The sequence below is a fragment of the Erythrolamprus reginae genome, chromosome 3 (assembly GCF_031021105.1).
Source record: "Erythrolamprus reginae isolate rEryReg1 chromosome 3, rEryReg1.hap1, whole genome shotgun sequence".
NCBI lineage: Eukaryota > Metazoa > Chordata > Lepidosauria > Squamata > Dipsadidae > Erythrolamprus > Erythrolamprus reginae.
This window is the reverse complement of record NC_091952.1, coordinates 140,771,120-140,785,052: the sequence shown is the minus strand read 5'-3', so window position 1 is coordinate 140,785,052 and position 13,933 is coordinate 140,771,120. Positions and strand designations below refer to the sequence as shown.

General features: G+C 43.4%; 1 protein-coding gene across 8 annotated transcripts in view; it reads right to left on the bottom strand.

Moving 5' to 3' along the window:
- The window catches only part of PDE4DIP (phosphodiesterase 4D interacting protein), a 490,445-nt gene that overhangs the window by 146,926 nt on the left and 329,586 nt on the right, over positions 1–13,933 (bottom strand). The gene's annotated exons all lie outside the window — the stretch shown is intronic.

Here is a 13,933-nt window from a genome sequence, read left to right as displayed (position 1 = left end):
TTTTTGGGGGAGGTAATATTTTAAAGTTTTCTCTCAACATACATTCAAATAATACAGTGTACCATCTAATTTTCCATGAATAAAATGCGATATTTTGTTAGTAACTAATATCAATCATCAAAAAAGTTGCAAAAGTTTTTTTTCTAATGTTGTCATCCATGTACATACTTTAATTAAATTATCTCCTTAATGTTCCTTCAAAAAGTACAACACCAATTATATTTCTAACTTATTAACCATTATGCCAAAGTGCTTCCTTCTTTCTTTATATATTTTTCTATAACCAAGAAAACCTTGTACAGCCAATCAGATGTTAACAAAACAAAATTAAAAACAAAACATAAACATATACAAATTTCTGACTTCTCCCCCCTCTAAATAGTACATTTACCTAATCTAAAATTTAAAAATTATTTCAGCCATCTAACATTTAGCCAATTAATACTTATCTACATTTCTTACTTAATTATTAATCTTAAATTTCAATTTGAGAAAAGAAAAAAATGGAAAAAAATTCTAAATATTCTCTATTTTCAATCAAGTAAAAACCATTAATATCATTAATCTCCCCAACAATTCTAAATTCAATTCCATTTATGCATTAATCCAAATCAGTATCACCTACTACATATCTTATTATAGTCAATACATCTAAATTTATTAAAACAGATCAGCAATTCTTAAATTCATATATCTAAATAGAAAAAATAATTAAAAAAAGAGCAAACAAAACAATATTCCAAGCTTAATCAACCCTTCTCAAACTCCAATTTCTTTAATCTGAGCAGAACTTTGAACCGAACCCTTTTCTTTTTTATTTTTTTAATCCCCTTTTAATCCCCTTTTCCATTTTATTCTTTCTATTCTTCCTTCTAGGAAGGAAGGACTTTGTTAGAGGTTATTGGATCAAACTTTGGACACTTGACAACGTAGTTATTGTTGTGTCCAGAGGACAGTTAGGCCTTGTACCCGCCCCACATTCCTTGGGCGGGAAAATACTGCAAGGTGATTGGTTGGCTCAGCCTGGCAGCCCAGCTTATATATAGCCATGTTTGTCTTGTGCTGTTCTGTAACCCGTTACCTCTTGTTCAATAAAGAATCATTCTTACCCATTGATTGCAGTCCTTCATTCCAGTAAGGATTTAACATCTGGCGACGAGGAAAAGTGCACGAGAGATAAGGTAACCAGGGATTTCCCTCAGCCACCGTTGCTGCCTCGGGTATCCCTAGCCACCGTCACCAACAGCACCGCCACGCCATTTGCAACCGCCACCGCCACTGCCGCGAGCTCCTCAGCTGCTTGGCGGCCCCTGCCGGAGTTTCCCCGCAGCTGCCACCGCCGAGCTCCTCAGCTGCTCGGCGGCCAAGGAAACCCCCGCCGGAGCCTTCCCGCCACCCACACAGCCACCGCCGCCGAACTCATCAGCTGCTCGGTGGCCAGGGAAACCCCCGCCGGAGCCTTCCCGCCACTCACACAGCCGCCGCCGCCGCCGCCAAGCTCATCAGCTGCTCGGCGGCCAGGGAAACCCCCGCCGGAGTTTTCCCGCCACCCACGTGGCCGCTGCTGCCGCTGCCAAGTCCCTCAGCTGCTCGGCAGCCAGGGAAACCCCCGCCGGAGCCTTCCCGCCACTCACACAGCCACCGCCACCGAGCCCCTCAGCTGCTCAGCGGCCAGGGAACCCCCCGCCAGAGTTTTCCTGCCGCTACCGCTGCCGAGCCCCTCAGCTGCGCGGCGGCCAGGGAGACCCCACCGGAGTTTTTTCTGCTGCCCATGTGGCCGCCGACACCGCCGCCGAGCCCCTCAGCTGCTCGGCAGCCAGGGAGACCCCGCCGGAGTTTTTCCCGTCGCCCATGCAGACGCCGCAGATGCTGCCGGGCCCCTCAGCTGCTCGGCGGCCAGGGAAACCCTCCTCGACATCGCTTGGTGGCCACCGGAGTTCTGCCGCCGCCCACGCTGCTGCCGCCGACACCGCCGATGCGGCCGAGTTTTTCAGCTGCTCGGTGGCCACCGTCCTACCGCTGCCCACGTTGCCACCGCCACCGAGCTTTTCCAGCTGCTCACGGCCACAGGATTCTTCTGCTGCCTCTGTTGCCTCCGCCACCGCTGTAGCCGTCACCAGGCTCCTCAACTGCGCTGTGGCCCAAGGACCTTCACCACCACTGTGGAGCCACATATCCGTTAGGGCCACGCCTGGCTGCCATTGATCACCAATATGGTTAGCCACAGTTCCTTTCCTGCTTCCTTTGACCTGTTTGACCCCAGCAATGACACCTGGGAAAGTTTCCTAGACCGTTTTCAATGCTACCTAAAAGCGCAAGATCTTAATGAACTATCTGAAGCTCGCCGTACTGCATGTTTTTTTAATGTCTGTGGCAAACCCATGTTCCGCATGGCACGTGCCCTCGTGGCACCACAGGTGGTTTACGAGGTCCCATGGGATGAGTTGATGGACAAACTTAAAAAACATTATGCTCCCGCTCCATCTTTCATTTCATGCCATTTTCATTTCAGGCGTCGCATCCAGGCAGAGGGGGAGTCAATCACTCAATACGTGGCTGCCCTTCAGGATGCCGCAAGGGACTGTGATTTTGAAAATCTAGAACGTTACCTATTGGAACAGTTGGTTTGCGGGGTGCGAGACCTTCAGCTTCAGCGCCAACTCCTAGCCCATTCCAAGCTCACCCTAGCCATAGCTATTGATGATGCCTGTGCTGCGGAGACGTCATTCCACTCGTCCGCTGACATACAACACCATATTCCGGAAACTGTGAAATCTCCTCCACAACCGAGCATTCACACAACAACCAACCAAAGTGAAACAGTCGCTCGACTCCATACCACCACCAATCGCCGCCACACACCAACCCATGGAACCAATCAGAGGACCATACCGACACAACGGCCGACTTACCCACTGTGCTCCAGCTGCGGAGATCCACACCCTCGCTCATCATGGCAATTTCGCACAGCAACCTGTTACAGCTGCGGAAGAGTGGGTCATCTATCAAGAGTCTGCCGTTCGACTCCCAACCAAACCACCAGCCATGCCGCACCATCACGCAACACACACCAACGTCTGCCAGAACACCGTGGCGACTGCTTCGCCACAAAACCTGATTGAGAGCTATTTGACGGGGAAGAAGAAGTATTTTTAGCAGCTGGAGGTGGGACCAAAAAAATTTCTTTGGTTGTAACTATTGAGGGATCACCCCTAGAAATGGAATTAGACACCGGGTCTGCCAGGAGTTCGGTTTCCTGGGACACATTTTTGCACCTTGTTGCAGACCCGTCCCAAGCCAAATTGGGCCCAACAAGTATAAAACTGAGGGACTATCAGGGAAACCTAATCCCAACCAAGGGGGAGGGAAATTTTCATGTTAAAAAAAGGGGCATATTCTGGAATTCTTCCATTAATAATTGTAGCTAAACCCCTACCATCTCTTTTAGGGTGGGACTGGTTCACCAAACTAGGGTTGTCTGTATCGGGAATTCACTCAGTGACCCCTGCATATTTGATGAGTTTTCTGATGTATTTAGCAACAGTTTGGGTTGTTATGTGGGAACACCAATATTCCTTAACCTAGATCCAAAAGTGGCCCATATTAGACTAAAACCCAGACGAGTTCCTTTTGCGCTCAGAAAAAAAGTGGAGACAGAGTTGGACAAACTCATCCAGTAGGGGGTTCTAGAGGCCACCGATTATTCCAAATGGGAAACACCGCTGGTAATTCCTGTCAAACCCGACAGGTCTCTCCGTCTATGTGGAGACTATAAGGCGACACTCAATCACGCCCTTAGCTCCAACCCTTACCCGGTACCGGTTGTACAGCATTTGCTACATTCCCTCGGCCAGGGGTCAATTTTTCCCAAGTTGGATACGGCACAAGCGTACCAACAACTCCCGGTGGACGATGCCACTGCGGAGGCTCAAACTCTGGTCACCCACCGGGGCGCATTCTGTTGTCGCCGCCTCCAGTTTGGCGTAAGTGTGGCTCCTGGCCTGTTTCAGAACATCATTGAGAGACTGCTATACGGACTGTCTGGCGTAACGCCATATTTTGATGATATTTTTATATCAGCCACCTCACAACAACAGTTACTCACACGAGTCAGGGGTGTCCTATCCCGTTTCCGAAAGGCAGGCCTTCGATTAAAGGAAGGGACCTTGCTGGCCATCTAGTCTGACTCCACATTCTCATTCAGGAGACTTGCAGAGTGATAGAGAGGGAAGGGACCTCAGTGGCCATCTAGTCTGACCTGACCCACCTTCTCATTCAGGAAACTTACAGAATGATAGAGAGGGAAGGGACCTTGGTGGCCATCTAGTCTGACCTGACCCACCTTCTCATTCAGGAGGCTTACAGAATGATAGAGAGGAAAGGAAACTCAGTGGCCATCTAGTCTGACCCCATATTCTCATTCAGGAGACTTGCAGAATGATAGAGAGGGAAGGGACCTTGGTGGCCATCTAGTCTGACCTGACCCACCTTCTCATTCAGGAGACTTACAGATTGATAGAGAGGAAAGGGAACTCAGTTGCCATCTAGTCTGACCTGACCTACCTTCTCATTCAGGAGACTTACAGAATGGTAGAGAGGGAAGGGACCTTGGTGGCCATCTAGTCTGACCTGACCCACCTTCTCATTCAGGAGGCTTACAGAATGATAGAGAGGAAAGGGAACTCAGTGGCCATCTAGTCTGACCCCACATTCTCATTCAGGAGACTTGCAGAATGATAGAGAGGGAAGGGACCTCAGTGGCCATCTAGTCTGACCTGATCCACCGTCTCATTCAGGAGACTTACAGAATGATCGAGAGGGAAGGGACCTTGGTGGCCATCTAGTCTGACCTGACCCATCTTCTCATTCAGGAGACTTACAGACTGATAGAGAGGGAAGGGACCTGGGTGGCCATCTAGTCTGACCTGACCCACCTTCTCTTTTTTCTTTTTTTTTTTGAAAATAAATTTATTAAATATATACAATAAAAACCAAATACAGAAAGACAAAAGAGATATGCATATTGTACATTTTTTACACTCTACTTATGTAGTAATTGGGGAGTGGGATAAGGGGGTTGTGAAGGGAGGGAAGTAGATATAGAAGGAAGGAGGATAGGGAGAAGAAGGAGGGGGGGATAGAGAAGCGAAAACCAGCGTTAGAGCTGGGTCTTTCATGATTTGCGGCCTGTAGTTTGAGCTCGTAGTTGGTGTGTTTTACCCTAAGGCTTTATCGATATGTTTTGAGTGTAGTTTTTAGTGCCAATATATATAATTCATTTAGGGGTTTATTTTCTTTGTAAAGTTGGAGTTCGTGTCGATCGATGTTTACAGTTTGTTGTTTCAGTTTGATGTTATGATTTGTGATGTAAATTGCTATTTTTTCAAGTTGTTTTTGTTGGATATTTTTCTTGATGAGTAATTTTTAGATAATTCCTTTTTTTTAACCAGAGGTACCATTTATCCCAAGCTTTGTAGAAATCTGTCTCATCCTTGTTTTGCAGTTCCATTGTTAGTTTGGACATTTCTGCGCATTCCATTATTTTAATCAAGAGTGATAGAGTAGTTGGGGTTTTTTCTTGCTTCCAAAATTGTGCATATAAAATCCGTGCGGCTGTAATAATATGGATTATAATATATCTGTTTTCTTTACTAAAATTTTGTCTTGTGATTCCTAGTAGAAATAGTTCGGGTTTCGCATGGATAGTCTGAGAAGTAATTTGTTCTAGTATAGTTTTAATTTTTTCCCAATATTTTTGGGTGGTTTCACATGTCCACCAGATGTGGTAATATGTACCTGGTTTTTCTCTGCATTTCCAACATAATGGTGATAGATTTGGATACATTTTTGCAAGTCTAGCAGGTGGCAAGTGCCATCTGTAGAACATTTTATAATGGTTTTCCTTATATGAGGTTGCCATCGTTAGTTTATAGTTAGCAGTCCAAATTTTTTCCCATTCGTTTAAATAAATTGTGTACCCAAAGTTTTGTGACCACGCTATCATAGATCCTTTAACTATTTCTTCAACAGTATCGTGTTGAAGGAGGATATTGTATATATTTGATATTTGCTTTTTTTGTGGACCAAAAATTATTTTATCGAGGGGGTTATTTTTTTGGAAGTCTGATTTGTTCTTATCTTCATTATATTTTGATTTTATTTGTAGGTAGTGTAACCAATCTACTTTAATACCTTTTTCCATGAGTTTTTGCTTAGGGATTAGCTCATTATTTTCGTTTAGTAGTTGGTCGTATGTTATAATTTTATCAGGGTTTAATGCATTCGGGTATATAATGGCTTCTGTTGGTGAAATCCATTTTGGGATGCAGAGGTAGTGGGTTTTTTTAATGAAGTGCCAGGTGTTAATTAAGGTTTTTCGGATGTAGTGTGATCTGAAATATGTTGGTATTTTATCTATGTCTGTCATCAAAAACTTGTGCCACCCGGATTGAAGGTCATAGCCTTCAAGTGTTAATATTCTAGAATTTTTAAGTATTATCCATTCTTTCAGTAGGTTTACAATTGAGGCATGGTAGTATAGTTCCATGTTTGGTAACCCAAAACCACCCCTTGACCTATGGTCTTGTAGGTCCTTAAGTTTTATCCTGGCCTTTTTTTTTGTCCATATGAATTTGCGAATTTTTGTGTGTAAGTTTTTGAAAAAGGTCCTATTTAGTTTAATGGGTGCAGTTTGGAAAAGGTATAGAAATCTAGGAAGTATATTGCTTTTAATTACAGCAATTTTCCCCATTATAGAGAGTGGGAGTTTCGACCATCTGCAAAAATCTTTGTCCATTTCATTGATTAGTTTATCGTAATTGTCTTTCTTGATAGTGCTGCAATTTGCGGTAATCCATAATCCTAAGTATTTAACTTTTTTGGCAGTTTTTATTTTAGTGGATTCTTCTAATTTCGATATCTGCTGTTTTGTCATATTTTTTGTTATCATTTTTGTTTTTTCTCTATTAATTTTTAATCCAGCAATCTCTCCAAATTTATTTATTTCATTAATTAGGATAGGTGCAGATTTTAAGGGGTCTTGTACAATGAACACCATGTCATCAGCAAAAGCTTGAAGTTTATAGTGTTCATTTTTAATTTTTAATCCTTGGATTTCTTTATTGTGTCTTATTTTATTTAGTAGAACTTCTAGTGCAAAGATAAAAATCAGGGGGGCTAAGGGACAGCCCTGCCTCACTCCTTTTTTTATACTTATTGTTTCTGTCATATCATTGTTTATCAGTATTTTGGCTGTTTGTATTGAGTATATAGTTTTAATGAGTTCTGTAAATTTATTACCAAATTGCATTGACGCTATTTGTGTTGTAAAGAATTGCCAGTATAAACTATCAAAAGCTTTCTGTAGATCTACGAATAGGAATGCTACTGGTTTATCTATGTTTTTATCGTAGTATTCTAAAGAGTCCAAAATAATCCTTGTGTTTGTTGTTATGTTTCTTGCCGGAAGGAAGCCATTTTGGTCTGTATGTATTCTAACAGTTAATATTCGTTTAAATCTTTCGGCTATGATGGATGCAAAGATTTTATAATCTGAGTTAAGCAGGGATATTGGACGATAATTTTGAATGTGAGCTCTATTTTGTGTATCTTTAGGTATTAAAGTTATGTAGGCCTCGTTCCAGGAGGAAGGAAGTTTTGAACCCTCGAGAATTTCATTAACAAGGGGTAACATTATAGGCTCCAGAATTTCTTGAAATTGTTTATAGAATTCGGCAGGTATACCGTCTGTGCCCGGGGTTTTATTATTTTTTTGTTTTGTAATTGCACTAGTTAGTTCCATTGATGTTATTTTGTCATTTAGCATATCCTGATCTTCCTTATTTATTTTTTCTGTATTTTCTAAGTTCTTGAATAGATTATTTATTAATTGTTCAGTTACGTCATCTTTTTTATATAATTCCTCAAAGAAAGATTTAATTATTTGTTTTTTATCGCTGAGTGTTGTTTTTAAAGCATCTGTATGATCATATAATGCCTCTATAATTTTATCTGCTTTTTGGTGAGCGAGTTTTGAGGCTAACCATCGCCCAGGTTTGTTTGCAAATTCAAAGTGCTTTTGTTTGGCAATCCTTAGTTTATGTGAGAGTTCTTCTTGAGTTTGCAGGTTTATGTAATGTTTTGTAATATTCAATTCTCCTAAAATTTCGGCGTTGTCTGGTTTCATTTGTAGGGTTTTTTCAAGGTTCTGAAGTTTTATTTTTAGTGTGGATAGGCTGTTTTGTTTCTGTTTTTTCTTTTTATTTTGGTATGCAATATAGGTTCCTCGCACATAGGCTTTCATTGTGTCCCATAGGTTTTGTGTGGAAGTGTTACCATCATTGTTAATTTGGAGAAACTCACCCAATTGTTGTTTTAACATTTTTTGAAAGTTTTCTTCTTTAAATATTGTTTGGTTCATAGTCCATCGTCTTGAATGGTTATTAGTTGAATCTCTCCATTTTAACAATATGGGGTTATGATCTGCCCAGGAGTTTGGAAGTATTTGTATGTCTGTTACTTCATTGATAAATTCTAAATCAGCCCAGGCCATATCTATGCGGGACCATGACTTGTGAGGAAAAGAGAAAAAAGTATATTGTCTATTGTTTGGATTAAAGTGACGCCATATGTCTTTTAGTGCTAATTCAGTTGTAAGTTGTTCAAAAGTTGTCGGTAGTTGTTTTCTCTTTTTCATTTGCTTAGTGCTTTTATGATCCTTTTTCCTGTCTAATATTGCATTGAAGTCGCCTGTTATTATTATATTTGTTAAGTTTAATTCCGTGATTTTTTGATGTAGCTTTGCATAAAAAGTGGATTGATTTATTGTGGGAGCATAGATTGCGATTATATGTATTTTTTTTGTTCCTGATGTAATTTGTACTATTAATATCTGTCCGTTGTCGTCTGTGTAAATTAGTTTAGGGTTAAGTTTAGGTTTAATGTATAGTACTACTCCTCTTTTCTTGACTTCAGCAAGGGATGAGAAGATTTCTCCAAGCTTGGGATGGTTTAAGATTAATTGGTCTTGTTTTTTTACATGCGTTTCTTGGAGACAGATTATATCTGCTTTTTGTTGTTCAATTTTGTAGAATGTTTTTTTCCTTTTACTAGGAGAGTTGAGGCCGTTGATATTGATAGAGAATAGTCTTATTTCATTATTCGGTAAGGGTTTTTTGTGATGTAAGTTAGTTTGCTGGTTCTCTTCTTTTCTCCTTTCTCGCCTCCGCTTGAGATCTTGTTGTTGGGCCGTCTCTGCCATATTCTTCCGTTAATTTAAGTCCAGTTTCCTTATCTGCGAGAGTGTCTTCAGAGCTGATTTCATCCAGGCTAGATTTATCTTTTGATTCTTGCTCCCTAATACATTCCTCATCTACCTTTTTGATGACTTGATCGTAAAAGTCTCTTGCATCTTCTGTCGAAGTTATTTTGTATTTTTTGTCAATTAAGGAGATAAGCATGCCCTCAGGTGTCAGCCATCTAAATGGTATCTTGTTTCTGTTGAGTTTATTAGCTAGGGTTTGATAGGGTTTCCGCTTTTCACGCACTCGTCTAGGAACTTGACGAAGGACTATGATCTCTTTTCCTTTATATGATGGAGGATTTTCCTTTGACATATTGTAGATTTCATCTCTTATAGTACGCTTAGTGAATCTAATATGTACTTCCCTGGGTAGGCGATTTCTTTTTGCGTAACTTGTAGATAATCTGTAAATTTCATCCATTTGTTGATACACTTCCTGTGGGGTTTTATTTGTGATGGGTGCAAGAATTTCTGACATAATCTGAGGCAGGTTCTCTTCACTTGATTCGCTAATATTCTGGAACCTCAAGAAGAATGCTGATTTTTCAAACTCAGTGGCCATCTAGTTTGACCCCACTTTCTCATTCGGGAGACTTACAGAATGATAGAGAGGGAAGGGACCTTGGTGGCCATCTAGTCTGACTTGACGCACCTTCTCATTCAGGAGACTTACAGAATGATAGAGAGGAAAGGGAACTCAGTGGTCATCTAGTCTGACCCACTTTCTCATTCAGGAGACTTACAGAATGATAGAGAGGAAAGGGAACTCAGTTGCCATCTAGTCTGACCTGACCCACCTTCTCATTCAGGAGACTTACAGAATGATAGAGAGGGAAGGGACCTTGCTGGCCATCTAGTCTGACCTGACCCACCTTCTCATTCAGGAGGCTTACAGAATGATAGAGAGGAACGGGAACTCGGTGGCCATCTAGTCTGACCCCACATTCTCATTCAGGAGACTTGCAGAATGATAGAGAGGGAAGGGACCTCAGTGGCCATCTAGTCTGACCTGATCCACCGTCTCATTCAGGAGACTTACAGAATGATAGAGAGGGAAGGGACCTTGGTGGCCATCTAGTCTGACCTGACCCACCTTCTCATTCAGGAGACTTACAGAATGATAGAGAGGGAAGGGACCTTGGTGGCCATCTAGTCTGACTTGATGCACCTTCTCATTTAGGAGACTTACAGAATGATAGAGAGGAAAGGGAACTCAGTGGTCATCTAGTCTGACCCACTTTCTCATTCAGGAGACTTACAGAATGATAGAGAGGAAAGGGAACTCAGTGGCCATCTAGTCTGACCCCACATTCTCATTCAGGAGACTTGCAGAATGATAGAGAGGGAAGGGGCCTTGGTGGCCATCTAGTCTGACTCCACATTCTCATTCAGGGGACTTGCAGAGTGATAGAAAGGGACCTCAGTGGCCATCTAGTCTGACCTGACCCACCGTCTCATTCAGGAGACTTACAGAATGATAGAGAGGGAAGGGACCTTGGTAGCCATCTAGTCTGACCCCCAGCTCAAGCAGGAAAATGGAGGGGACCGCAGAAGCCATCTAATCTGACCCCCAGCTCAATCAGAAGAATGAAATGGAATGACAGAGATGGAGGGGACCTCAGAGACCATCTAGTCCAACCCTCTTCGCAAGCAGGAGAATTGGTCTTCCGGTCAAATTCTTGGGCTGCTAAATTGGCTGGTGGAACTCCTTGCCTCACAACAAGCTAATCCTTTAAAAACTAATTTGGGAACCCAATCAGAGCAGTCCTGTCAAAAGAGGGTTGGGAGAGACTGCTAGGTAGCAAAGAAGTGAAGGCTAGTTGCTGACTGGGGCCCCTTTATGACCTACTCCTTCTGCTAACCTTTGGAATTTTTACGATACATGGAGCATTTACAACAAAAGAAAGTGTCAAGATAGGCAAAAGTTTGGAGGCCCGAAACGTGGGGGTAGGGTCCACCCCCGCCCTCCACCCATACACATTTAACAAGAGTTGGAAGGGACCTTGGTGGTCACTCAGTCCCACCCTCTCCTTCCACCCATACACATTTGACAAATTCTGACCTGCTAAATTGGCTAGGGGAACATACTGCTCCCAAAGCTCCCTCCCCCTCCCACTTCTGGTAACCCTCAAGACGAATGAAGGAGGGATGAAAAGAGGCATGGGTCCCCAAAGTGGGGGGGGGGGGGGCAGGAGGCTTTGTGGGGAAAAAACTTGGGGAGGCTAATGATCCTTTCCTATTTGAAGAGAGAGAGAGGGGTCTGTTCATAATCTGGGCATCTAGATGATCCCATGTCTTCTTCTGCGTTCATGTGGAGAGTCCTCAAAGTGTTTGGGAGCTTTGGGAGCTCACAGACACACACACACACACACACACACACACACACACACACATTATCAGCAGCAATGGATAGAAGTGAAGGCTGGTTGCTGTCTGGGGACCCTTTATGACTCTTCTTGCAAAGAGGGGAGAGGAAAAGAGGAGGGGGCGCAGGGACCTCTTTTGAAATAAGGTACACATTGGGTCTTCCCCCTCCCTCCTCTCTTTCCTTGGGACATGCGGTCTGGGTGGTTTGGAGGATACAGGTGGGCTAGGGATTTCAGGAAAGGATAGTCCCTGGTGGGTTTACTCTATGGGCAGGATTTACTAACTCAAAACTCACAGATTGGGCAAGAAGCAGGATGAATAAAAAGGACAAACTCATTCCGAAGTGTGAGTGTTCATTGCTTCCATTTGAAATCAAGTGTTGATGTTGTACATTTCCCAAAACACCAAAACGGGTGAGCGCAACCCAAAGACAAACATGTCTGTGTGTGTGTGTGTGTGTATGTGTGTTTGTGTGTGTGAAAAAGCTCCTCATCTTCAAAGAAACAGGAATTAACAAAAGAGTGAGGGAAAAGGAGTTATCATTCTACAAATTGGCATACCAGGTCACATTTAGTTGGGGCAATAGACCTCATGACCCCTTTACCATATATCACACCAAAGAAACAGGAGTTTCCTAAAACAATTAGCATTTCAAGGAGATATAGGAACAGCTTACCACATGCTCCTTTTTTTATAACTAAATTCTGTACTTGGTGATTTTGATTCCATATCTATTGATGGGATAACCATTGGAGTTTAGCTTTGTTGAAAACAAAAGTTCATTGCTGCTGATCATGTGTATGTCGCTCTGTGTGTGTGTGTGAAAGAGCTCCCAAAGCCCCAGACACACTTTGGGGACTCTACACATAAACGGAGAAGAAGGCATGGGATTGTCTAGATGCCCAGAATATGCCCAGAGTCTCTCTCTCTGCAAAAAAGAAAGGATCATTAGCCTTCCAATTTTTTCCCACAAAGCCCCCTGCCCCCCCCACTTTGGGGACCCATGCCTCTTTTCACCCCTCCTTCATTCGTCTTGAGGGTCCCCAGAAGTGGGAGGGGGCATTGGGAGCTCTTTCACACCCACAAACACACACCCACACCCACACATACCAATTCTACTCAGGACCCCTCCTCAAGCAGGAAACTGACACAGAGTCATAGAGATGGATGGTACCTCAGAGGCCATCTAGTCCAGCCCTCTTCACAAGCAGGAGAATTGGTCTCCCGGTCAAATTTCTGGGGTGTTAAATTGGCTGGTGGAACTCCCTGCCTCACAACAAGCTAATTTGGGAAGCCAATCAGATTGGTCCTCACAAAAGACTGGTGGGTGGGAGAGAGAGATAGGTAGGATTCTATTAGCAAACGACAGAAGTGAAGGCTGGTTGCTGTCTGGGGCCCCTTTATGACCTGCTTGTCATGATTATCTGTGGAATTTTTACGATGCCTCAAGGCAGATGCGAAAGGAACATTGGCTGGGGGAACACACTGCTACATGCTCCTCTCTAAAACTCCCTTTGCATTTCTCTCTCTCTCTTTTTTTCTTCAGGGTCCCTTCCAACACTCTCCCCCCCCCTGACTTTGTGGACTGTCCACATGGACAGAGGAGGGGGTGAAAAGGGCATGGGATCGTCTAGATGCCCACAGCATGAACGGACCTATTTCTCTCTCTGCAAACAGAGAGGGATCATTAGCCCTCCAATCTTTCCCCCCCCACACACACACTTTGTGGACTGTTCACATGGAGAGAGGAGGGGGTGAAAAAGGGCATGGGATCGTCTAGATGCCCACAGCATGAACGGACCTATTTCTCTCTCTGCAAACAGAGAGGGATCATTAGCCCTCCAATCTTTCCCCCCCACACACACACTTTGTGGACTGTTCACATGGAGAGAGGAGGGGGTGAAAAGGGCATGGGATTGTCTAGATGCCCACAGCATGAATGGACCTCTCTCTCTCTCTCTGCAAACAGGGAGGGATCGTTAGCCGAGAAGGGAGTCAGACTAGATGGCCACTGAGGTCCCTTCCCTCTCTATCCTTCTGTGAGTCTCCTGAATGAGAAAGTGGGTCAGACTAGATGGCCACTGAGTTCCCTTCCCTCTCTATCATTCTGTAAGTCTCCTGAATGAGAAGGTGGGTCAGACTAGATGGCCACCGAGGTCCCTTCCCTCTCTATCATTCTGTAAGTCTCCTGAATGAGAAGGTAGGTCAGACTAGATGGCCACCAAAGTCCCTTCCCTCTCTATCATTCTGTAAGTCTCCTGAATG